Raw genomic sequence first — 27475 nt, forward strand, 5'->3', positions numbered from 1 at the left:
CAAATCATTCTGAGGAGAGGAAAGTGTATGTCATGGGAATCGATACCCATGCCGAGGGATGAGCTCCAGGAAGAGACTTGTGTGGAGCACCAACAGCGTCCCCACCACTCATGTTCTTGATGATCTGTAGCCACTGTGTTTTCAAGACCTGGCTTTCAGAACCTATTCTTTGACTCCTTCTGGACTTTTCAGTAACTTGTTATGATCAGCAAGCCTCCCAGAGTACCTAACATCTGAGGTATTTTCTCTGCATTCATCATCTCCTTGGTGGCCCAGCGCTACCTTTTCAGTCTTCATTGTTTTACCTATCACCAGACGCACAATGCAACTAGGACCCATGACATGGTGCTGGGTGTATGAGGACACCTTTTCTCGCAACAGTCATTTCTGTAACTCTCTGTGAGCCTGACTTCTCACACCTCCATCAGCAGAGGACATACGTGTCTACGGATATATAAGTGTGCTGCGGGGAAGGTCAAGCCAGAGAGTACTGTCTCAGCTCTGAAGGGTGGTGTGAAAACCAGACCTCACTTCTTCTTGCTCTCTGACAACACCCAGAGCAAAGAGATATGCAAATATCCCTCCTGGCCCCGAGCCTCTCCTAGCACCCTGGACAGTTCCAACAGAGCCTTTGTTTTCTCATTGGTCTGAAAAGCCTCTCAGTAATTTCTCCCTTCACCTCCTAGAGCAGGCTCTGAGTTTCATGTGACAGTCCTGCTGGGCTGATTATTTCAGGGAGCATGTCTCTCTTGTCTGTTGTCCTCACTTCTTGCTGACAGCTGAAGCCGAGCCTCTGAAGTTCCTTCTTGCCTGTCTCCCCCCATCCTCCATTGCCAACAGCTGCCTCGGTCACTCAGATGGGGTGGGAGGGATTAGAAGCTCCTCGTTTTATAAACTCTTGAGACTGTGAGCTTCTGAGGTTGCACATGGGATCTTATTTCTGTTCTTCCAATCCTGCCACTGGAAAGAAACTTGCTCCAAGGAACCCTCACACGTCTGAGCTTTTCTTCAGTGGTAATGAATGGCACTTACATTATTAATGTCAAATGTCTTCTCTTCCTGGATACAGAATGATTATGTCAGTCAGAGAGAAAATACCTCCATACTGGTCTCCTTCCTCTGGTCACCATCAGTCAGCATGATTAACTGTGATTTCAGGCATATCTCTCTGTTCTGGAGGAGGCTCCTGTAGTTCTGAGGGGACAAGAGGAAGGGAGATGAAAGTGGATCCAGGAAACAGATGGCAGCCCAGGGAGATGGCTCAGTGTGGAAGGTGCTTGACTTTCATACAGAGGGCCAGGCATAGTAGTGTGTACTTGCGATCTCAGTGCTGAGGAGGCAAAGGAAGCTCCCTGGGGCCAGCTTACCTAGCTTACCCTGTGTAACAAGCTCCAGGTCAACCAAAGAGAATTAGTCTCAAAGAAAAGTTAGATGGCAACCAAGAAATACAGCTCAGTGTTGACCTTTGGCTTCCACACACAAATATGCTCATGTATTCACACACACACACACACACACACACACACACACACACACACACACACACAGAGAGAGAGAGAGAGAGAGAGAGAGAGAGAGAGAGATCAAGTGGCCCAGATTTGTTTGGTAATGTAAGGGAGAGGTCCCTTATATCAAAGATGACCTCTATAGGATGTCAGGATTCTGGTGTGATGGGTGGGTGGAAGAGTCTGGAAGGAACCACATAGCAACCCAGGCAATAGGAGAAATACCAGGAAATCACTGGGTTCTGAGAGCCCAAGATGGAGCCCAGAGGAAGACTCTTGATCTTCACTGTGTCGAGAGTCCAGTAAGGCAAAGATAAAAATGTCCAGTCTCTCAGTAGCAGAGAGGCCCCCGGAGATCACCACATCTTCTTCAAGTCCATGGCGGGGGTAGAAGCCAACAGGGTGTGAACTAAAGGGTGTGTAGGAGGGGAGCATATGGAGAATGTAGGATGGATAATTGTCTGGGAAGTGTGGGTCTGAGGAGGAGGAAAGAGAGCTGTAACTGCAGGAAATGTGGGGTGGTGGGAAGTTATTTTTAAAATAGGGAAGGCTTGAGTCTGCTTTTGAGAGGTGTGGTGAACAGGAAAACTTGACTAGATAGCAGAGAGGTGGATGACCTCACAGCTGGAGGGTGCCAGGGAAGAGATCCAGGAGCCAAGAGGACAGACTCTTCTCAGATGTCACATCAAGGCTACCCATGGCTTTGAAGACCACATTCTTCCTCACCAAGCAGTGGACATTTCCTCTTTCATCCATAGTGCCCACTGCAAACTTTTCTCTATGCCTCAGTTCTGGGCAGCTGGAACTTGCAAGTGTGTGCAAGAGGGAAAAAGATAAGGTGTGTCTCCGATCTTACTGCCACTTAGTAAGTGATTTGTCCCTTCTACAGAGTCCAGCCAGCTGTGACATCCATGCTCTTATACACTTGCTCATTTCTAGTGTCTCTTCTTTCTTGACCTCTCAGGTCTTCATCCTGCTGGCTCAGCACCCATCCTTTCCGATTCACTGTGGGACCCGCCTGAATGAGCTGCAACTGCAGGGCACGTGTTAGTCTTCCTTGCCTTTGTCTAGTCTAGACTCTTCTGTGTCTGAGTGCAGAATGGGTAAACATTCTCTTCTCTAATGCCCTTGGTCAGTGTTATTAAATGTATATGTGTGTGTGTGTGTGTGTGTGTGTATGTGTGTGTGTGTGTGTTAGTGCCTTGGTGCTTATATACGGGCCAGAGGACAACTTCTGCTGTTGGTGTTTTGAGACCAGGTCTCATTGCCACTGTTGTGTGCCAGGCTAGCTGCTCTGTGGGCTCCCAGGGAGTTTCCTATCTGCCTCATACCCCTGGAGGAGCAGTGGGATTACCAATAGGTACGCTCCTCTGTCCACCTTCTGTGTCTATTCTGGAATCTTAACTCATGCCCTCACGCTGTGAGCTGTCTCTCCATCCCCCGATGCTATTTTTCTTATAAGTAGACCCATTCTATTTATTCACCCAATGTGTAGAGGCACCTAAGTACTCCGCCTCCCTCGCCTGTGCTAAGTGGCCCAACTGACACTTTACAGAACTTCAAGACGGCCAACTACATTTTCTTAGGTGTTAATAAATTTGGTGGTGATTATTGTGCTACGTTTAAAAATTCCTAGGATTATTGTCATCATCATCATCATCATCATCATCATCATCATCATCATCATCACTGTTTTGATAATAATGAAATGAAATAAAACTGGGTTTCACAAGCTGCCATCAAACTTCTGATGTGTCCAGGAATGACCTTTAAGGTCTGATCCCTTTTTCTCCACCCCTGGACTCCTGGGATTACAGACATGTGTTACCACAGTCAGGTTGCGTGATCTGAGTGCTGAACTCAGGGCTTCATGTGTGCTAGGCAAACACCCTGCCAATGGAGCCATGTCTCCAGTTCTGAAGAATTATTTTAACAAACATAAATTAGAGCCATATTTTAATCTCTTGTGTGCATAACTATTTTTTCAAAGATCTTAAGACAGAAGCCTATGCTTTAAAAAATATATATATATATATCAAGAAACTGCAAGTCAATAAATACTGTATTCCCGTTCCACCCTGCACGCATCCCACCCTGTGACAATGAAATACACACTGACAAGAGCAATAAGAAAAATAATAACGTTACCGCAGGATCAATGTCTATTTCTGGCTTCATAAATAAAGGACTCGGCTTCCATTGATGTTTAATTTTTGTAAACGCCTCTGGAAATTTAAGTATGGTAAGAAAACATTAGCTTGAGATAATGTTCAATTTCTCCCAACATAAGCTTTTAAACCTTGGACGTGTGCAGTTTTCAGTCTGGGACAAATTCAGAGCAAATTTCTTTGGAGCGGACTGTGGCAGGCTTGTTTTAAATAGCTGGCTTTATGTTCTAGAGGGCAGGAAGGTAAAAATGTCTGCACTAACAGGGGCAGAGGACGCTGGAGGCCTGTAGCCTCGTATCTGCAGAACATGGATGCTCTCTTTCTCCCATGGTGGTGGGCTCCCCCATAAGCCACATGCCAAGTTTGGAAGGACCAAGGGTTGGGTATGGAAATGGTGGCCACTGGTCTCTGTTGGGCATAATGATGGGTTGGTATTTGTTTTCGTTTTCATTCCTACACAATTGCTCTGGTTTGACTCAGCTCTCTGGAGCAGTATTTTCAGCACCTGGATTGAGTAACAGATGAACTCCTTCTAGCTCTGCCCCATATATGAAACTAGAGAATTTTGGAGCCAGACAGAGAGATATGAGTGGGGGAAAGCTGCTGGAGATCTGTTCTACTACCGTCCCCATCAGTCTTTCCATTTGGGGCCTAAAAGCCCCTACTCTTCAGGACAAGCACAGTAGAAGAAAAGGCAAGGAAGCTATGTTTTTAAGTACTCTGCTGGATTCACAGACTAGCTTTTTGACCTCAAATTTGTATCAGATCGAGTGCTCACTAAAACACTGTCTTTTGGACTGCAGTCTGCGGATCTGCTTCTGAAGGTCTGGGGTGCGGATCCAGAAAAGTGAATTTATCACCAGTGCCACGTGGTGTGGACTCCCTTAGTCTGGAGTCTCTTGACCTAGGAGGTGGACTGTCATAGGTCAACAGGCGCATCTTCCTCAACCCATGGGCTCCAATTGGCACCACATGCCAAAAGAAAGCCTTTTGTCTTGCGTGCCTGTGGTTGGATGGGTATTTATTCATGCGGATGCACAGTTCAGGTGCGTATTGAGTGTGAAGAATAGAGATCAACTGTGACTGCCCTGTGTCTGGAGCTATCCCTCTTGCTTCTTGAGGCAGGGTCTTCCTCTTGTACTGAGGACTCACTGATTGCTATGTGGGCAAGCCCCCAGGGCCCTCCTGTTTCTGCCTCTCCAAGGCTGGGATTCCAAGCATGGACCATCACACTTAGCTTTGTTAGGTGGGTTCTGGGCATTGACCTCAGTTTTCTCACGATGGCACAGCCAACACTTGACTAAACAGGCATTTTCCACAAGCCCCTTTTCTTCTTTTGTTGTTGATCTGAATGCTGGCCACCCATGTATTTACTCTGTGAACTCTCTCCCCCGTGTTTTGGAGAGTAAGCTCTATTTCCACTGTTCCGAAGTCACCAGGGCTTGGAAAGACATGGAACTTTCTCCCTATCTGACCTCTGCCTGCAAGCATTCTAACTGCAGAGAAAAGAGACAGGTCCTGGAGCCTGCAGCAGCCAGGCAAGTCTGAGACCTTTCTGACATATCCACAGCTGGGTTCCCATTTACTATGGTGATAACTGTGTCATCCCAGGCCGACAGTAATGGAGCATGCTGGTTCCTCTCCAATTCCATCCAAACCAGCCCTTCACCCACCCCCCTCCAAGCTTCTTGTCAGAACTGGGAGGAGAAATTTGGATATCTGAGAGCAAGGCAGGAATGTGAAGTTCTGACAGTCTTAGACTCGTGTGGTGCTTGGGAGGCGGCAGCAGAGGGCTTGCTCTTCAGTCTAAGGGGTCTGAGCTTCTCGTCTGCCACACACACATCTCATGAGAAGCCCTTTCAGAATGCATTTCCTACTCTATACCTTTGTAAAGCAGCTAGAGAGCATCTAGACTCTTGACAGGTTATACCATCTAAACATTCTTGGGTGTATCATATTTTATATAAGAGTTGGAACGTTCAACTGTTAGAGTTTGCAAGCTATTGCTTTGCATCTTCTTGCCAAGCTAGTATGCAGCCGGTGTCCATGTCTGCCCTTGCTCCCTGACATATCCATTCTTCCTGCTCTCTGTTACTCTTGGAGGAAGTTTGCCATACAAATGCCTTTCTTTCCAGCTTGTGGCTTTTTTCCTTTCTGAGACAAGGTCTCATGTATCCGAGGCTGTAGGGAAGCTTATTATATATCTAAGGTGAGCCCACAGTCCACCTGCCTCTATGTCCTGGCCATTGGGAACTGCACCTCCTTGCTCAGTGTGTGTAGTGCTGGAGATTGAACTCGAGGCTTCATGAATGCCAGACAAGTACCCTGCCAGCTAAGTTGTAACCCTGGTCCCCAGGCTTGGTTTTTGTTCTTCTCTAAGTGTTTCCTTGTAAGCTATCTTGGAGCCCAGGGTGAGTGTCTGTAGCTGTTTCCCTCCTAGGCAACTTACATCCAGGGCACAAGGACTGACTAACACTGAGTCCTCTCCTGTTCAGTTTCATGTCAATGTTGTCTTGGGAGTAGGATGTACGCAGAAGGCAGGTGTGTTCATCAGAGAAAACCTTCCCAGAGCAATAAGGCTGACCAGCTGATCAGCAGCAGAGGATGACCAGCCCTCCCAAATCTCCTGGTGTTCCACTGTTATTTTTGTGTTACAGGATTACTGCTGTACTGACCTTAAAAGCTGTAGCTTGTGCCTGTCTCAGAACATTGTCTTTGTGGAATTGTTCAGTGCATATCACTGTACATGCTGGTTGCCTCTCTCAGTGGAGTGTTCACAAAGCTTTGCCATGTCAGCACATGTCCTACTCTGTCCTTTTTCACTGTTCTCTCCTTCTGATTGATCTCCCTCTCTGTTTCTTTCCCCATACAGTGAACATATCTCATTTTATTCATTTTTCTCTTGATGGAAATTTGGATTATCTTCAAGTTGAGTTGATGACAAAGTTTGCTGTGATTAACGCTCCTTTACACACATTTTGGTTCGCACAATCCCCTTTCTGCTGTTTTACTGCTTGTGAGAGGAATTGCCAAGACTGGCAGATAGCCAGCTTCAGTAGCTGCTACTAAGTAATTTCTAAAGCTGAATTACTAATTCCTATTCTCCCAGGAGAAACTCAAGGGTTCCACTTGCAGGTATAATGTAGTAGGATTATTGTCCAGAAACCACAGAGGCAGATAAACATTCAAATTACAAGCTTTCTTTTACTTCTGTCACGCTTTCTCTTCAGGTTTGCCTCGATGTTGCCGTCATAAAAACCATGAGCACAAGCAACCCAGGGGCCAGGAATGAGTTAACTTGGCTTCCACTTCCATGTTGCAGCCCATCACTGAGGGAAGTGAGGGCAGGAATTCAAGCAGGACCCTGGAAGCAGGAACTGAAGCAGAGACAATGGAGGAACACTGCTTACTGGCTTGCTCCCTCTGGCCTGTTCAGCTATCTTTCTCATACAGCCCATCTGTCCAGAGAAGGTGCTTCCTACAGTGGGCGGGGCCCAACTACATCAATTAGCAATCAAGAACACGGCCCACAGACATGTTCACAGGCCAATCTGAGGGAGGTAAGTTCTTAAGTGGGAGCTTTTCTTCCCAAGTGTGTTGAGCTGACAACCAAGAGTAGCAACCACTGTTGGGAATTAGTCGTCTGTCTCTGAAAGGCCCACGTATTAAAGGCTTGTCTCCAGCCTGGGAGATTGTGAACCCTCCAGGACCGTGGCTCTCGACATTCTTAATGCTGTGACCCTTTAATATAGTTCCTAATGTTGTGGTGACCTCCCCCACTCCATAAAATTATTTTTGTTGCTACTTTATGACTAAGTTTAGCTACTGCTGTGAATCATAATGTAAATATCTATGATTTCCAATGGTCTTAAGCAACCACCAACGGGATCACAACCCACATGTTGAGAACCTTAGGAGTTGGATCCTAGTGGGAAGAGGTCAGGGTACTGGGACACTGGTCCTTTGCTTTGTCGCCTCGTTTCCTCTTAAGATACCATGAGATGAGAAGTATTTTTTTTTCCCCCTGCCACCTGCTCCTCACCATGACATTCTGTTTGGCTTCAAGCCCAAAGAAACAGGGCCAGCCTAGCTGATCATGGCTGAAACCATGAGACAAAGCAAACCTGTCCTATTAAGGTATTTTGTCCTAATGACAGCTGACAAATGCATCTTCCTCTTCTCACATCTAAGCCATACTTTCTACTTCTGTGCATTTGGTTTTATTTCATCCTTATGGAACACTATGGAAGCTTCTAGATTGTTCCATTAAATGACATCGCCAAATGAAAACGACAGAAATTAAAAGCTAAACAGATGAGGAAGACTTCATTCGAGACCATTTCAGTGTGACAAAATGATGAAACCGACTCTGCTGAGGTGAAGGGGGAGAGGGCTTGAAGCCTGGGGTGGCCAGTGGAAGAGTTTGTAGGATATTGATGGGGAAAATAAAGACTTAGTTTCTTATCAGCATTTGCTCCTGGCACTTAGGGAAGTTCCACTCTTATTGTCCCACAGAGATGAGGAAACAGTGGCTCTAGTGATCGCATTTAAAGGGATGGCTTCCAGGTTCTTGAGAAAGATGTTTATGGGTTATAACTGGTAGGCTGTACTCAGGGAAGATCTACACTGCAAAGGGGGCCAAGAAGGAATTTATACTAGCAAGCTTTCTGGAGAGAAACCTATAAGAAGAGTAAAGTCAAAAATTTATAGTTAGGCAAAAGCCAGCTTCAATTTTAGTCAACTCCACAGCAGCTGGTGGATGACCTCTACCCTCGTGCATCTAGAGGTGCATTGGAACATCTTCCCAGTGCATGTTGACTCTGCCGTGTGCTTCCTGATCTTCTGGAGGTAGATCACAGAGAGGCTGTGAGAAGATGCTGTTCATTGTTCGATGAGAAGGGCGAGTGGAGGGATGGTGATTGAGAGAAGGGCCACCCTGGAGAAGGTGTTCAAATAGGTACCGATTTCTGGGTCTAGGCCAGGGTATGGCATCTCCCCCTCTCAGCAAAGTCTGCCTGCAGTTGTGGGCTGTATCCACACAACCAACCGTTGTTTCTGGTTTTATTTTATCTTTCTTTCTGAGGATGTGGAATGTAGGAACTAGGAACCAGGACATCACAGTCAAGTCATCAAAAGGCAGGGGTGTCCATGACTGCCCACTTTGGTTTCCCACTTCCTAGAAAGGTGAGGATAAGAGCAATCATACAACTAGTTGTCATTATTATTTTTAAAGTGACATTATGGGTAACTATTTTGTATTATCTAAGCCTTTTTAGAAATTTATTTTTATTAATTACAGTTTATTCACTTTGTATCCCAGCTGTAGCCTCCTCCCTCATCCCCTTGTAATTCCACCCTCCCTCCCTCATCTCCTTCATGCCCCTACCCCAGTCCACTGCTAGGGCAGGTCCTCCTCCCCTTCCATCTGACCCTAGCTTATCAGGTCTCATCAGGACTGGCTGCATTGTCTTCCTCTGTGGCCTCGTAAGGCTGCACCCCTTAGGAGGAGGTAATCAAAGAGCCAGCCACTGAGTTCATGTCAGAGGCAGTTCCTGTTCCCCTTACTAGGATGTCCATTTGCACACTGAGCTGCAAGGGCTAATCTCCAGAATACATAAAGAACTCAAGGAGTTAAACAGCAACAAATTAAGTAATCCAACTAAAAAATGGGGTACAGAGCCTAAACAGAGAATTCTTATTAGAGGAATATCGAATGGAAGAGAAAGACTTAAAGAGATGCTCAACATCTTTAGCTATTAGGGAAATGCAAATCAAAATGACCTTGAGATTTCACCTTACATCCATCAGAAAGGCTAAGATAAAAAACTCAAGTGACAACACATGCTAGAGAGGATGTGGAGAAAGGGGAACCCTCCTTCATTGCTGGTGGGAGTGTAAACTTGTACAACCACTTTGGAAATCAATCTGGCGCTTTCTCAGACAATTAAGAATAGTGCTTCCTCAAGATCCAGCTATACCACTCCTAGGCATATATCCAAAAGAGGCTCAAGTATACAACAAGGACATTTGTTCAATCATGTTCTTTGCAGCTTCATTTGTAATAGCCAGAATCTGGAAATAACCTAGATGTCCCTCAGCTGAGGAATGGATAGAGAAATTATCTAAGCCCTTCAACATTCTAACATATCTAACATATCTAACATTCCCATTGTCTCAAGGTACAATCTGTGAGACAAAACCATTCCTAATTGTATATTTAATGTTTGTTATTTTTTTTTTATGTGTATTGTGTATGTGTGTGCAGGTGTTTGTGTTGGGGGGTGCCCATGCATGCATGTGTGCATGCATGCATATGTGTGTGTGTAGGCTAGAGGTTGATGTGTCCACTATAATCACTTTTCCCCCCATCTATGCAATGAGGTCTTTTTCCCGAGCTTGAGCTCACTGGCATTCTGGGCTGGCTGGGCGCCCAGGGATCTTCCTGTCTCTGCTTCCCAAGTGCTGGGATTACAGGGTATGATGCTGCTCCTGGAGTTCAAACTCAGATCCTCATGTTTGTATAACAGTTTATCAACTGAGCCATCTCCCAAGCACCACCATTTCTATTCTAAAGGAGAGGAAACTGAGGCTGAGGAAGGTTGGCGCTCAAGTATCATGGGGTATAAGCGGCAAAGCACTTGGTAATAGAAGGTATAATCTGTGAGGGTGGAACAAAGAAAGGTCAGATAAATTCCAAGCTATTTCACTTCAGCTAATATGTGTGTTTGAACTCGGGAGCCTTCCTCTCAGGTAGGCACTCAGAGAGTGAGGATCGGCCAGGTTCCAGGCTGCAGGCTGGTGGGAGGATGGAGCCCTACAACTGCTCTCTGAAGGTCAGGGATGGGAGTGTGGCTCCCGCTCAATATCTCCCAAACGACAAGGCAAATCTGAGCTGCCCACCTTCCTGCTCTGCTGAACACACAGAACTCAATTGAAAAGCCATAACGCATTTAAGTGTCTGAAATTAAATCCAGAGTTGAAGCAGCAGCATCTTATTACTTTTAATCAGTGCAGTGCATGAAAGCTCCTTCAGAGAAATCATTATTTTACCTCTGTGTGGGGAAGGCAGACTGCCTCTTTATTTCTCCTGGTCTCAGAAAGGAGAGGGGTCCTCTCACCCTACCCATCCATCAGACTTGGGAGCTGCCCTTCAGGTCTGCCACCGCCAGGGTTGGGGACAGATTTTGTTCTTAGGTCAGCTTCCTTGGGCTCTTACTTTTCCTGGCTCCCAGATATGCCTTTCCTAATAAAGGGACCAAAAGCTCAGGGATTAGTAACTATAGTTACCATTTATTAAGGAGATGCCTTATCAGTTAATGTTTTTAGTTGCACACAATCAAAACTAGTTTGAGCAAGAGGGCAATTTATTAGAGGATATTAGTTAGTGAGCAAAATCTCTGCCAAGGCTAACGGCTGGGGATGAGGGTGTCCGGAAGCTGTGCAGCCAGAAAAAAATAAAAAAATAATATATATATATCTCAAATCTTACTGCAGAATTGGAAGTAATGGGGCCACCACCGCTGGCACTCGTGGGCACATCAGCACAGATTAAATTGCTCATGCTGAACCCTGAAAACTGAACTAACTTTCCTTGCAACCAATGCAAGGTAGACCCCATTATCTTTATTTTACAGGTGCAGGCACTGGAGTTGTGATTAGATTGCCCATTCACAGTGAGGCTCAGGAGTATGCTGGTTTTTCTCTGCTAATCTCAGCACTCCCAGTATAGGGGCTGGACCATCACAGGAACAAATGGAGAAGTAGCGGATGTGGGTACAGATAACTTGGTGTGTTAAATGTGGACACAATCTCACCCTTCTCTTCATCCTAAGTAACTGCTTTTGGTTGATGTCTTTGTCCAGGTGCTGGCAAGTGACTCAGGTTGGGTTAACTATATTATTTCCTTCTGTGGTTGGAAGAACATGTTTTTTTTGTTTTTGTTTTTGTTTTTCTTTTTTCAATTTGTTCCACTTTTTGGTGAAAATCAGAATGCAACATAAAAGAGTGAGAAATGTCTTTCTAGGCTCATGTACTTGGACACTTAGTCCCCAGTTGGTGGTGCGTTGGGGGAGGTTACTGAACCTTGAGGAGGTGGAGCCTTCAGGGAGGAAGTGTATTGCTGGCTGTAAACTTTGCGGGTTTATAGGTTTGCCCCCTTCCTGCTCGCCCTGCTTCCTGTGTGGATAAGATGTGCCCAGTCAGCTCTCTGTTCTTGCTGGCCCATGCTTTTCCTGCCATGCTGTACTTCAGATCTCTGGAGCCATAAGCCCAAATAAAGTCTTTCTTCCTTGAGTTGCTTTTGGCCATCATATTTTCTCACAGTGTCAGAAGAGTAACTAATATACCAAGTTAGGAATTATGACTCAGTCCCCTGCCCATTATTATTTTTTTTTATTCTAGAGATTTTTTTATTAATTATTTATTCACTTTGTATTCCCCCATAAGCCCTTCCCTCCTCCCCTCCCAATCCCACCTTCCCACCCCCTTCTTCATGCATGCCCCTCCCCAAGTCCACTGATAGGGGAGGTCCTCCACTCCTTCTTTCTGATCTTAGTTTATCAGATATCATCAGAAGTGGCTGCATTGTCATCTTCTGTGGCCTGGTAAGGCTGCTCCCCCATCAGGGGGAGGTGATCAAAGAGCAGGCCAATCAGATTATGTCAGAGGCAGTCCCTCTTCCCATTACTATGTAACCTACTTGGACACTGAACTGCCATGGGCTACATCTGTGCAGGGATTCTAGGTTATCTCCATGCATGGTACTTGGTTGGAGTATGAGTCTCTGGGAAAACTCCTGTGTTCAAATTTCTGATTCTTGTTGCTCTCCTTGTGGAGTTCCTGTCCTCTCCAGCTCTTACTAGTTCCCACTTCTTACATAAGATTCCATGCACATTGCCCAACAGTTGACCATAAGTGTCCTCATCTGCGTTGATAGTTTGCAGGGCAGAGTCTTTCAGAGGCCCTCTGTGGCAGGTTCCTAACTTGTTTCCTGTTTTCTTCTTCTTCTGATGTCCATCCTCTTTGCTTTTCGGGATCCCTCGCCCATTATTGATATTGGCTTCTTTATAAGTGGGTGATATTGGTTCAGCCATGAAAGGCAAGTCCCTTCTCCCAGGAAGAGACTTTTATTTTTAGATGTCATCTCTAATACCTCCTTAGATGTATGTATGTCAAAACTGACCAAAGTACATGTCCACTCAATCAACCTGTTGTTTCTACGAGCCTTGCGGATCATACCCCACTCATATTTGAGTAGAGTTTTTGTAGCTATGGTTTCTCAGTTTGAAGTCTGGCTCATTAAGCAGCCCTGAGGTACTGTTTGTCAGTGTTGCTGCCAGCCCAGGGTGACAGTGGATGGAGAGTAAGAGCCTTCCAGGTAGACAGAGCCTGTTCTGGTGGTCATGACCAGTTTGAGTCAGTGCCTTTGGAAGCTATGATGGTTACTTTTAATTGTCAACTTAACTGTCTCAGCAGGTTGTCTAGTTCAGGTTGGCCTGCGGTCAGGGTTGTGGAGGGTTTTCTTTGTTATGTTAAATGAGGTTTGGTGGACCCGCCTACTGTGGGTGGCACTGTTCTCTGTATAAAGGATCCAGGACTCTAGAGTAGAAAGTAAGCTGAACAATAGCATGCATACACGAATTTATTGTTCTCTGCTCTTGGCTGTGGATAGGGTATGACTAGCCACTTCAAGTCCATGTTGCCTTGACTTCCCCAGTCTGACGTAACTTGTAATCTCAAGCTAAAACAAGCTCTTTCTCCCACTCCCCAGTTGTTTTCGTCATGGTGGTTGATGACAGTAACAGGACACAATGCTAAGACAACCCTTCCACCAGAAGTTGCATGTCATTTGGGGAGTTCTTGTGCTGACCAAGAACAGAGTGCTCATTTAGGCTGGCTTCTGTGATGTACTGCCACAAAGTCTGTCCCAGGAGCACAACCTTAGCATGGGGACCTGTGGGAAATGGATCACGTTCCAGAGTCAAACACTGGCCCTGTTCAAAGTGGCTCTCACCCTGGGTCAGCACAGCATTTCCTTGTAATACCAAGGGTGCATTCTTAGCAGAATTCAGTTATCCTCTGTTTCTGGCCCCACCCTCTCCATCTCGACTTCATGGGCCACTGGCTGGACCACAGAGTACTTTCCTGGACGTTGACATCATTTCTGTTTTGACCAGCCTTGCAGGAGGACTCACGTATCTTGGTCTGAGCTCAACGGTTACTTGTTGTCAATACAATCTTAGGGTTGTATCCTATACAGGGGCCATGGGTAGACCTGAGAGGGAAGAAAAGACATTCTTAAGGTTCAGTAGTGCCAGGAAAATTATTTGAAGATGGCTCTAGTCCAAGAGGGGAAGGAAACTTGGGCTACTTTACAGAAGACATTGGGATTCCTGAGGGCAGCTAATGCATATACCACATCACATCCTCTCCAAATGTCTAGATCCAAATGTCTAGATTCTGGTATGACACATCATGCTTATTTATAACTCTTTGATTTAATTTAAATAAATAAATATTATTCAATGCTTTAGATATTTCTATGAAGACAAGGGAATCATTCCCTTTACTTAAGTAGAGTGGTAGAGGAATTAATGATCTGTCTCCCTAGAGCCACTCTTATTCAACGGGAGATTTTTAGTGGAAGAGCATTTTGGCTTTCCTGTCTGTGAAGATGTACCCTTCCTAGCTCCTCCTCCCACTGCCCACAGAGGTAATAAGTGGTTAATTTACTGTGTATTGTTTTCCCTTCCTCTTTGCTCTCTCTTTCCTACCTTTGTCTCTCATGACAGTGTCTTAGGAATTTCACTCATATTCTTCTTCCTCTTTTTCTTCCTCATCTTCTCCTCCTCCTCCTTGCTTTAAGCTGTTATATTCTGATACCAATTCTCTGTTATCAACTGAGTGTCCTGTGTCTCAGTTTGATTTGACCATCTCTTACTGATAGCACAGACTCCATGAGTTGAGTTCTTCACAAGACAGCCTCCGTGTCAAGTATCAGTTGTAAGTCTTGAGTGATCACTAGAACTGCTGATATGCTGCTGCTGAATTTAAGAAGTATGTGATGCCCCCTCTTGTGTTTGGCAAAGTTTCAGAACAGATCTTGGAACTTATTGACAGTGTTATAATAATTAGATTTTTTTTATAAAGGATATAAGCCAGGAACAGTCCAGTGGAAAATTTGCTAGGACCAAGGTTGTGTTGGGGAAAGGCACAATGATCCTCCAGGATCCCTTCTTGTGCAACATCCACGTACATAAATGCTTTCATTAAACCAGCTCCACTGAACCCCAATATTTAGAACTTTTATTGGGGTTTCATTTAATAGACATATTAGACTCAGCTCATAGGACTGAATTCAATTTCTATGATTGAATCCCCCCTCCTTTCTTATAGATTGGGATGGTCCAAAAATTCCTAACTATGTGGCTAGTCTTTCTGGTGGCCAGCCCTCATCCTGAACTCCCATCATATGGCCAGCTCATTGGCATAACCTTGACCTCTTATCACTAAGGGCATTTCAAGAACTTTTGAAATCCTGTGCCAGGAATTCAGAACAGAGATCAGTATTTACGACACTCTCATCACTGTTTGGGCAGAATTAAACTAAAACAAGAAGTTTTCACATCAGCACCTAAACAAAGTGCTTTTATTTTGGCGGGTTCTGAGCTTACCTTATGGAATGCAGACAGGAGGTCATGGGAGTTGCTGAGATTCTGATGCATGCGTGGCGTGTGGCAGTGAGAACAGGTGACAGTCACTTAGATTTCTTAAGGAAAGACTAATAGAATGGACACATTGCCCACAGTGACCATCAAAATCACACACAGCATGGGGAACCCAGTTAAGATTTGGGGCTGAGGAAAGGACTGGATCAGCACAGTGCCTGCTACCCTCACATGAAGACCTGATGTCTTGGTTACAGTTTCATTGCTGCGAAGAAACACCATGACCACAGCGACTCTTATAAATAAAAACATTTAACTGGGACTGGGTTACAGTTTCTGAGGTTCAGCCCTTTATCATTATGGCGGAAGGCATGGCAATATGCAGGCAGACATGGTGCTGGAGAAGTTCAGAGTTCTACATCTTGATCTGCAGGCAGGAGAAGCTTGACCATGAAGCCCGCCCCCACAGTGACATATGTCCTCCAACAAGGCCACAGTTCAGGGCCATTCCCTATGGGCCAAGCATTTCTATTCAAACCACCATATTTAAGTTCAGATCTTTAACACCCAGGTTAAAAAGTCCCTTGTGGCAGAATGTGCCTGTAACCCCTACACCTAGGATTGGGGATATGGAGACAGGCTCCTTAGAACTAGCTAGTCAGTCTAGACAGCCAGTGAGTACTCAGTTCAGTGAGAGATCCTATCTCAAAACCTAAGGTGGAAAGCAATAGAAGAAGACTCCCGACATTGACCTCTGTCTTCCACACACAAAAATGAGAACATGCATACACATACAAACACAAACATAACACACACACACACACACACACCCCTTCCTGGAGGGCTTTTATGGTAACTTTCAGTTATATTCAGCATTCATTGCGGACATAGGACCAGCAGGCTTTGAAAATCCCATGGATTTTTCCTAGCAATGGATTTCAGTGAATCTTCATTTATAGGAAAACACACAGGCCCTGCCCATCCTCAGGCACCCTTCGAGCTTTGCATATCTGTGGGCCTGGTGGAGAGAGCTTCTTGTCCCACTGTCTTTCCTCATTGTCTGCCTCTAACTCAGCTCTCTACTTACCTCTCTCATCTGCATAGCTTGCACAGATGCATCTCTGCCTCTCGGGCCCAAGTTCATTTCCGTTCTCAGCCAACAACTTTCCCGGCTATATGTTTCTGTCTTCCACCTTCGAGGAACATCGGCTTCTGCACCTTTGCTGTCCTGCATGGACCAATGGCCTCCCTCCTCTTTGCACTGGGAGGGAGACAGTTCACTGCAGCTCTACCCCACACCACTTGCCATCACAACGTCGCTATGCTATTTACAGTGAGGCTTAATTGTACGTTTTATTGACAGACTTATGCTTTGCCCCCAGGAACCCGTCTCGAATCAATTAGAATCAATTAATCACACTGTGATTAACTTTAATTGTGGGATATTTCCTACACCCAGGAAATAACCATTCACATATGTTTCAATTAATATTTTTACCCCCCTTTGTTGACAAATGATCTATTGTACTTAAGATTAATTAAATGTTAGCATGGTCCCAATTAACACTGTATCACCAATAAAAGCTGCCTTGACTGTCAATACTGAGCAAAATCTGTGACAATCTATCATTTACAACACACAGCATGTGTTATCTGAGCAGCATGTGGGCTTAGCCTCTTAGTATAGATACTGGGTGACCTAGTTAAGAAATGAAACTGCATTTGAAGATATTGAGAGCCTTGAGATTTTTAGCCCTCACTTGAAATGAAACCTTGTCTACCTAGAAATGTTTCACTTTCTCAGCCTTTTTGTTGATCCCATACTTAAAGCCCCTAGTTAGTCATTAATTTATATGTAGTTTGTTTTATAAGGTGCTTTTATAGTTGATTTTTAAAATATGAAATGTAACTCAGGCTGCCCTCACACTTGCTGTACAGGTGAAGAGGGCCGTGAGTTCCTGACATTGCTGCTTCTGCCTCTCTAGTGCTGAGATCACATGTGTGAGCCATCAAGCCTGGGATAGGCACTGCTGGGGATCAAACCCAGGCCTGCATTTATGCTAGGGAAGCACTCTTCCACCTGAGGTTCCATGCCTATGCTTTATATTTCATATTTTCTTTGCCTACTCATTCATATTCTCCTCTACATTGAATGCCTACTCACCTAAGTGCTGTTGGACCGTAAATTCCAAGCTGCATCTTTTGTTTTTCACTCTTCTGTTCTTAAGATCTATCTAATTAGGATATGTGGGTCTATTTCGTATGCAAATCCTGTTTATCTATGCCCATACTGATAAGCGGCTGCATTGTTTTCAACTCTGCTTTTAGAAGCAATTCGGGGATGAATTTGTGTGTGTCTGTGCGTCTGAATTGGGACATCTCCATGAAACATGCTCTAGTCAGGCGAGCATTGAGTCATAGGACAAATTTGAACTGCATTCTGTAATCGATCATACTCAATGCTGAAAGAGGTGAAAGCCTGGAAATCCGAAGAGGCGTTTCAAGACCAACTTTGTGACAGGTCTCAATCTTAGAGCTTCTGAGTTTCAGTGACATGTGCATTCCCTGGAGTGTGACCATCTCGGCCACAGAGATTTTCTAAGGAGACATGTCTAGCACACTGGATTTGCCATGTTTTAGCTTGGCCTCATCCTTGCTTTGGTTGCTTTACAATATATAGTTGTATATGTTTTATAAATGTAGAGTTCTATAGACGTAAAAACATATCCACCCATTATCAGGCAGTGCCCAGAGACTGTGAGTCCAAACTCTGTTCTTACAAACATCTGCCTTTAGTATCGGTCAAAGGCCCATAGAGAGGACCAAGCACTTTAGAATAAGTTATGGGGACATAGCAGTGGGTATTTCAGCTCCTCTCACAGAAGGGGGACAACTGGTGCATTTAAATGACCACTCCCCCTCACTTCTACACTGATCTCGTTCGGTAACCTTGCCCTGGAGGCTTGTGTTCGTGCGTGCCTTGAAGGTACGTGCAACGACAGACAGAAATAGTCTAAACACTCTTCACAGCCTCTGAGACTCTGTGTTTCTTTTTCATTAGTTCTTTGAGAATTTTGTGCAATGTGTTTTGATCATATTCATGTCCCCAGCTCACTTCTCTTGGATCCATCATCCTTTCCCTGCCCACTCAACTTGGTGTCCTCTCTGTAACACATCTACCAGGTCAATTAGTGTCGTTCATATGTTCTTGGACGTGTGGCCTTCTACTGAAGTGTAGTCAACCTACTAGCGGCAACAGTTTTCTTTTTGCACTTTTAATCTTATTTCTAAAATTAAAATATGAGCATAAAATTCCCCCTTCCAGGTTCCTATTCATCACTCCCTCTTAAATTCACGACCTCTTTTTTCTTTAATTGTTCTTGATACAACACACACACACACACACACACACACACACACACACAAATATATAAGCACAGCCTGCTGAGCCCATGTAGTGTTGTTTGGGTATGTTTTCAGGGATGACCCCGGGGGGGTATTGGGTAGCCACTTAGGGGGCTCCTCCCTGAGGAAGAGTAATTCTCCCTTGTTAGTTGCCTGTAGTTGTCTTTTCTTTTTCTTTTTTTTTCTTTTTTTTTTTTTTTTTGCCTAGGGGTGAGGCCCCATAAGATCAGGGACAAACTGACTGGTTCTCCCTCTGGCAGTGGATATCAGTTACCACCAGCTCTTCAGCTATGATGAGACTTCATGTCTGCTTCCCTCTCCATACTGGGATTTGGTCTGGCTTGAGTTTTCACCGGGATTTTGTTTGCTGTCAGAATTGCTATGGCTTGTATGTGCGGCTGACCTGCTGCATTTGGAGACACTATTTCTTTTTATCCATCTACCCCCTCTTTCTCTTACTACCTCTTTAATAAATGATCCCTGAGCTTTGAAGGGGGGGTGGATTTTGATCTAACTGTCTCATTTAGAGAGAAGCATCCACAGTCTCTTACTTTTTGCATGTTGGCCAGTTGTGGGCCTCACTATTTGCTTATTGGATGAGGATTGGGGAATGCACTGAATTATGGGTATAATGATAAGTCATCAGGACTCAACTTAATACTATTTCTATTCAACAGGGCGATAGTAGAAAGTTCTTCTTGGGGCCTATGACCTGGCTTTCCAGGGTTCTTGGCATGACCAAGTATTGAGAGACCAAAAGATAAGCAGCGATTGTTAAGACTATGTAGAGTAGGCGCAGTATAGCAGTGAATTCCCTGAGGGGAGAGCTACCTGGCTGTGTTCTTTCCCCACCCACTAGAGATACAGTTGCTAGGAAACTGGACCCTCCCCCTAGGGAGGGACACCTGGTCATTAATAGTCTGGGAACCTTCCTATAGCCAATCGATTCAAAATGTAGCACCTTGACCAATAGATGCTTGCCAGGCAGGGATTGCCCCTGCCTTGGGCATGCTAGGATGGACCAGAATCTATAAGTCACCCCACTAACCTGGGCGCAGCGTGCTCAGCTCCCACCGCTTTGGTGGTGGGGGCTGTGTAGGCCCAAGCTGCAGCTTGTAATTTTCAATAAAAAGACCCTCATGTGTTTTGCAATGGAGTCGATTCCTGGAGATCTTTTGGGGGCTCGCGAACTGGGTATAACACTATTTCTCCTGCCTCAGTTCACATACATTCCTTAAGGATTAAATGAGGAGCTGAAGATATGGCTCAGGGGGTAGAGGCACTTTCTGTGAAAGCAGGAGGATCTGATTATGTCTTGGCGCCCATGTGAAAGCCTAGCATAGCCCCGCATGTCTGTAACCTAAGTGTGGTGGGAAAGAGGCAGGCAGATTCCAGGGACTCAATGGCCAACCAGATCAGTCCGGACAGCAGGCTTATAGTTCAGCGAGAGACCTTGTCCCAAAAAATAAGGTAGGGCACAGGAAGACACTTGACAGCCTTCTCTAGCTTCTAAATGTGTGTACATGGGTATGTAACTGTACACAAAGGGGTTCATACACCACACAAATACACACATACACATTTGGGACACACGATTAACTGAGCAACTACCAAGATCAAGCATTGGGCTCCAGAGCCGGCCACGACAAACCAAATCATGAGAAATGTGTGTAGAGGCGAGAGGAATGGGGTCAGGGAGCATGAGTGCCACACAGGCAGGTGAAAGCTAAGCCGGTCGTTGTCGGATGCGTAGGAGTTGGTCGCACAGAGAAAGGAGAGAGTCTGAAGGACCGGAGAAGCAGCTCCGGTCTTCCTCCCACACTCACACCCTGCCTCCTTCCCCTCCCACTCGGCCAGCGTTCATCCGCAGAAATAATCCTGCATCCCGAGGGAAGAGGAACAAATGTTCGACACCGACACCGCACGGCGAGACTGCGCTCTCTCGCTAAGCATACCCCTGCAGCACTTGTGCCTGTGAAATGCATTTCGCGGCTCATCTGTTCCCTAAATGAGATGTGAAGGCAGTTTACACCCCGTTTACATTTGCGCTGTTTTAAGGAGCAGTATGGATGCCACTCCACCCAAGTAATGAAATGAGGTCAGCCGCCCCCTTCTTTCCATGCAGCAATCCAGGAGCTCCCAGGCTCCCAGAAACCCAAGCATCTGGCAGGGCAGGTTCACGGGGGCAGCAAGAGAGATGAGGAGAGAAGCTGGCACCGTGCTCTTTTGACGTGGGGCACAGGTGACCTTTCTTTTAACCCGGCACTAGGTTCGTGGTGTCTAACTTATTCAGCTAGAATGCGGAGATTTTAAGTGCACAGTTAAAAATCTCACTTTTGCACGAAGACTGTACTTACATCCCTTCATGCTGCTCTTTTGTCAAAGAGTGACCTCCAAGATATGCTTCTCTTACGACATTTCTAGCCATAGACTCACCGTGCTAGGACAGGGTTTTGCATACCGGAAGTTAAATAGCGTGTGCTTTTCTTAAGGTTCGGCTCTTGCTCTAGGGATACTTGGGAGGGCTCATCCCTTCGAATGACTGGGTGGCATTCCACCAAATAGGTGTAGTGTCCTCCCGTTGGGCGCGCTTGATTTTGTTCCCCAGTTCTAGTTAAGGATGAACAAAGCTACCATGAGTACACTTACGCAAGATTCTGTGAACTTAGGCATCTCCGGGTCTTTTGGGGACAGGGGCTGGAACGGATTTTCTGGGTTGGAGTGTGGGTGTACTGCAGCTTCATCAGACACCACCACGTGGTTCTGCAGAGGCCTCATGCCAGTTCACACTCCCACTGGCGGCGGATGAAAACGCTGCTTGCTGGTGTGGATCTGAGGTAACCAAGTGGCTGAACGTCCCCCCCACCCCAAAGTAGCACAGATTGTTCAAAGGGCATGAGACAAAAGCCAAGATCAACTCTTTTGGAAGAGAACTAATACGGTAACTTCTTACACTTTTTTTTTTTTTTTTAACTGTCCGGCGTCCTATCTCTTGAACGTCCTGGTCCTGATTCTGACAAGAATTCACTATACTTGAAAAGGCCTCCTGGCTGTTTACCTGCAGGGTAAACAGTGAAGCCAGTGCCCTACAGCTGTGAGACCTATGCTTCCAGGATGGACAGGGCCACTTCCGCCCCTCCTCCTCCGGGGTACAGATCACATTGCCATTTTTAGGAAATTAGTATTTATATATTGCTCCAGATTTTTGTGCTCTGAAAACACTAGAGCTCGCCTTTCCCTTGTTTATCTGTTTTTATCCTGTAGCGGACTGTGGCTGCTGTCTTTCTTAAGTCCTCCTGTGGTTTGCTTTTCTCCTGCTGACGTGCAAGCTGCCTCAAGGCCGCCTTCCTGGGAACTATGCAAATGTCTTTGGTTGGTTGGTTTGGCTTGGTTCATAAAATGTCTCATTTTTATTATTATTTCTTTTAATTTTTTTCTTATTTTATTTTTTGAGACTGGATATCACTATATAGCCCTGGCTGACCTCAACTCATTATGCAAATCAGGCTGGCCTCAAACTCCCAGGGATCTGCCTGTTTCTGCCTCCAGGGTGCAGGGGATTAAAGATGTTGGCCAATACACCAAGACCAAATTTTTTTATTATTATTATTATTTTTAAAGTGCTACTTGCTCCTCAGAAAATATTTATTGCCCAGAGATACAAATTGAGCCAAATTCCATTTTCTAGAAATACAAAGAAAACCAGAGGCAACAATAGATTTTGATTAAAACCACTCAATTGTCTCTCTACTTGTTACAAACAGCAACTAAGGATGTACCTAGATAGAAGTTTTAAAGAACTGCTTTGAACAATCCAACATAAATCCATTTAAAATGGCTATCTTGTTATATGATGGTAGGTATACATTAGTGTCAAAAGATTCTTATTCATGTACAATTCAGATGATGTTTGAACTGCATGATTTGACTTTGACATGCATCTTTGGAATTCTGCATAATAAAAGGTAAAAACACAATTAAACACACTCTGTGGCCCTCGGTGTATCTAACTTTTAAGTTATCTGATGTTTTAATGCTATGCTTTCTAAGACTGGTTTCCGTGCTTGTCAGTTTCTATTTTTAAACCTGTCATCAGAATTTCACTTTGGCATCTTCATTTCATCTCCTCATTGTGATTTATCACCACTATATATGTATATACATATATATTATCCTAATATCATTTTTCGTGAGGGGCTCATAGATGTGGGACTTCCTGAGTTCTTGCATATTTTAGAATCATCCTCACTTCTAGCTGTCTTTGAAAAACGACTTGGCAGAGTGTGTAATTACTGAATCACACCTTCTTTAGCTCAGGGCTTTATGGGTAGCACATTCTTGTCTACAGATATTATTTGAGATAAAACCAAGATTAACTGAAACCTCACCAGAATCCTTTCCTGCATGTGTGAATGCATGTGCAGGCACACACCCATGCACACATACACATATGTATGCACACACATGTACATGTGTGTAAATACACAGAACTTTATGTAACTTTCTCTTTTTGTTGTAATGCCTATTGATTCTTTTTCATATACATTACAGATAATTTCTGTACTTCTTCTAGAGATTACAATGTGAAATCTTGATTTGTTGAAGTCTGTTACTAGGAACCGTCAAGTCTTCCTTGCAGTTTCACTACATTTAAGCTTCAATAAAATGTGTTGCAGATCACAATTGTCTTGAGAGCACAAGAAACACAATTATTGCTTCTCACTCTTATTTTCTACCAACCATCTGCATTTAGGCTGACACATATATTTCATTTTCTGTTGTTCTCTGTTCTTTCCTTGATCTACAAGCTTCCAAATGGGATCATTTCTTCTGTACTGGCGAGCAGCCTTTGTTCGGCCATAAGTGTGACTTGATTCTAGTACTGGTTTTCTTTGTCTTTATTCTACCTTCATACCTCAAGTGCATTTTTGCTGAGTGTTGAATCCTAGATGGACACTAGGAAGACTCTTTATAAGGCCCCTTCCTCTATTGTGACTTTGATTTTTAAAGCACTTTTTGTTTAAAGTGGTCCCAGGAGATGTCATAGGCAAACCAACACATGGCCATTTGATTTCTTTTCCTGAGATCCTCCAGACAGGGCATGGGATTTTAGTTTGTGCTCAGGCAGGCCTGCATTTGCCTTGCACCTAGGTGATGCAGAGCCATCTCTGGTTTGGGTCCATTCTGGGGAGAAGACTGATATTAGATTGGTATGGAGCAGACCTTCACTGTAATAATGTCCTGGTGATTTACCTCTGGCTGGGTGTACTGCTACCAGGTTATGTGACGTTGAAATCACATAAGGTGCCCTGAAGGGTTGTCATGGTAGGCGCAGTGGCATAGAAGCATCTTCTATGGTTAGTTTCATGGTTCTCGATCTTAGAAATGAATAATCTAGAGACACTGGAACAGTTCTAGGCTCCTGCATCATTTACTCTTCCGTTGCTGTGCTATAATACCATGACCAAGGCGACATGTGGAGAATGAGTTTATTTGGGTTTGCTACATGGTTAGAGTCCATAATGGCAGAGTGAAGGCAGTAGGCTGCAGGCATGGAAGCTAGGGCTGAAGCCAAGAGCTTACATCTTGAACAAACAGGAAGCAGAAACAGTGAACTGGGGATGACGCTAGCATTTAAACTCCCAAAATCCATCCACCGAACCTTCTCCAGCAAGACTACTGTGTTAGTTTGGGATTCCTTTGCTGTGAAGAGACACTATGACCAAGGCAACTCTTACAAAGTAAAACTTCTACTTGGGGCTGGCTTACAGTGTCAGAGGTTTAGTCCATGATCATCATGGTAAGAAGCATGGCAGCATGCAGGCAGACATGAGGATGGAGAGAGGGAGCTGAGAGTGCTACATCTTGACCCACAGATAGTAGAAGGAGATCATGTGCCACCCAGGGTTTAGCTTGATCATAGGAGACCTCAGGACCACACCCATAGTGACATACTTTCTCCAACAAGGCCACACCTCCAAATAGTGTCGCTCCCTAAGGGCAAAGTACTCAACACATGACTCTGTGGGGGTCATTGCTATTCAAACCACCACAGTCACCCCCATTCCTTCCAAGCAGTACCACTAACTAGATACCAAGTGTTCAAATGCCTGAGAATATGGGTGACATTCTCCTTCACAGTGCCTAACATACCCAACTTTGTGGCTCAGCCAAACAACACACTGTTGGATGGCCACTGCTTAGTGCTGCAAGGGAGGAGCAGCTGGAAACTGTGGCTTGCTGCTAGCCAGCATTCCAAGGGTGATCAGACTGTGCAGCACTATTCTAGGGAATGATCAAAGGGCAGAGCTTGCTCTTTCCTAAACGTGCTTTGTTGTGGTATCATAAACAGGCTCAAAATAAAAATCTGCCTGCCACACTGCCACACCCTAATGACTGCTCTTACATAACCAGAAAAGGGAAAGATGGGGCAACAAAGACTGTGTTTCGTCAGATCTGTGGGTGTCACTTCCAAATGTGAGTGTCACTCCAAAGCAGGTGAGCATCCGCATCTGCCTGTGGCAGGAAAGGCTGAGGCTAAAGTGGAAGCAAGAACAACACACAGTGAGCCTTCCCAATGAGCTTTGTGGGGTGATTGTGGAGACCGTTGTATAGCTGTTTCCTAGTGGGGCCAGGAGGGAGGCTTAGAAGGCTCAGGAAACTCACAGGAAACTCAGAGGCTCTGTAAGTGGAAAACCACTGCTGGTGGAAGGCAGACTGTCTGTGGTGTAACTGCCTACAAACTGTGCAGGCAACTCCAGTGTCACTGGATTTCTGTCACCACCCAGGCCTCTGTAGGTAACGCACCTATCACAAGTCACCCAGTAAGTTGATTGGTTCTCCAAGCTGGGTCTTGACAGAATCCTTCTTGTGGTCTGTAACTGTTCTGTGTGGGGATAATTGACAAAGCTAAGTGGCAGTGCAGCCTGAGAAACTTCATATCATGATGAGCGCATGGGATATAGTGTGTCCACCATCCACATTCTACATGTAGTTACTAGACGGACCGGCCTTCTAGCTGGGAATACAGTCCTGGGGCTTTTTTATCTCTTCACTGTTAATATACATGCTTTGCTCTTTTTCCCAAAGGTCCAAAGGTCCACACATTCATGCTTCCTTCTGGAAATTTAAATCATCCCTTTGCTTTACCTCCGCTTCTTTTGATATTTAAAACAGAGGGAAGGCATGTGGATGAAACACTTTGTAGACTTTGCAAATCCCCCAAGAGGACCTCAGAACTCTCAAACTTCTCCTAGGTTCCTTTTATCCTGGGGACTGTCACCAAATGTCCTCCAATCGCCCACAGCTTTAACAGGTGTGTGTAGGTGGCTCTCAAAGTTAAAAGTAACTAAACTCACACATTAAAAATATTACTGTTAATTTGAGGGTGTTAAGTTGTCAGTACCTGCCCAGTAGCTCAGCAGAATTAGAAACAAAAGCAGTGACCTCTAGTGAGCACACCACACCTCCATCTCTTAGCCTTAAACCAGCCTCCCTAGACCACGGAGCAAGGGTATGGTAAGAATCATCTGTGTGCATAAGCAGTGAGAGTGACGATCACAGTGTGGCCCTCCCTAGCAATGATTCCAGCACTGGATCCCAGGCTGTCCAAGGGTTGTAACACCAATGAGCTTCTCAGGAGCTTGTCTTCCATATAACAGGTCATGGAACTTCAGTCCTTTCAGTAGAAGGGCTGCTTGGTTCCATCTACTTGGTATTTCACACCTGCTGATGTCAGAGTGGTTTCATTGTTGGTGGCCTTGTGATTAATGGAAGCACTATTGCTAATGGTCTTAGATGGGGGGGTGTTGGGGTGTATAATGACTACTTCGCCATGTCAGCAGACTAAAGAGTTCTTTTTGGGTTATGTGGAGATTTGAATAAAAATGACCCCCATAGGACCCCAGGGAATGGTACTATTTGGAGGTGTGACCTTTGTTGGAGGAAGTGTGCCACTGAGGCTGGCTTTGAGGTCTCAGATGTCCAAGCCAGGATCAGTGTGGCATTCCCTTCCTGCTGCCTGGGGATCTAGATATAGAACTCTCAGCTACCTGTCCAGCACCAGGTCTTCCTGCATTGCTACCATGTTTCCTGCTTTGACACTAATGGACTAAACCTCTGAAATGAAAGGCAGCCCTAGTGAAATGTTTATAGAGTTGCTGGGGTCATGGTGTCTCTTCATAACCATAACCACCCACGGGGTCGGGGGCTGCAATCAGGATGTAAAGTGAATAAATCAATAAATAAACAAAAAACCCCAACTAAGACAGGTTGCTTGTCATCTCCTAGGGTGCCCATGTACCACTTCGAAGTTAGATATTGGTTTAAACACATAGGAACATATTCATGATCTTCCATATCTAAGTGCAGCAGAGCTGATTCTTCCAATTTTCCATGTCTCATGGACACGAGCGGACAAAGAGGTACGCATGCTGCGGGTAGCCAATGGTGTCAAGGCTCAAAGATTTGGGGGAAGGGATTCTAGAAACAGGAATGTTGAAGGTTAAAAGGACTCCACCCCCCTTTTATTCCAAGAGAGAAGGAGCCACCTTGAATTAAAAATGAGCTCTGGGGAGCAAAGCAAGCACAGCAGAAGCACTTTGAGTTCTTGATGGGATCAACAGGGCCATTGAGGGGGGAGAGGTTTCTTGTGTATGTGGGTGAGAAAGGGAGGGAATGGAGGAAAAGGGAGGGGAGAAGGTCATGTTACATTTTCCAACAAATTTGTATA

The 27475-nt window shown here is 45.0% G+C and overlaps 1 long non-coding RNA gene across 1 annotated transcript in view; it reads left to right on the plus strand.

Annotated features, from left to right (window-relative positions):
* LOC132654645 (uncharacterized) overlaps nt 1–27475 on the plus strand; it is a 336065-nt gene that overhangs the window by 128709 nt on the left and 179881 nt on the right. Inside the window, exon 2 of the long non-coding RNA XR_009592302.1 lies at nt 6904–7233. This is a non-coding gene — a long non-coding RNA (uncharacterized LOC132654645). The remainder of the gene's footprint in view (nt 1–6903; nt 7234–27475) is intronic.

This window comes from Meriones unguiculatus, chromosome 6 (genome assembly GCF_030254825.1).
Source record: "Meriones unguiculatus strain TT.TT164.6M chromosome 6, Bangor_MerUng_6.1, whole genome shotgun sequence".
Classification (NCBI taxonomy): domain Eukaryota; kingdom Metazoa; phylum Chordata; class Mammalia; order Rodentia; family Muridae; genus Meriones; species Meriones unguiculatus.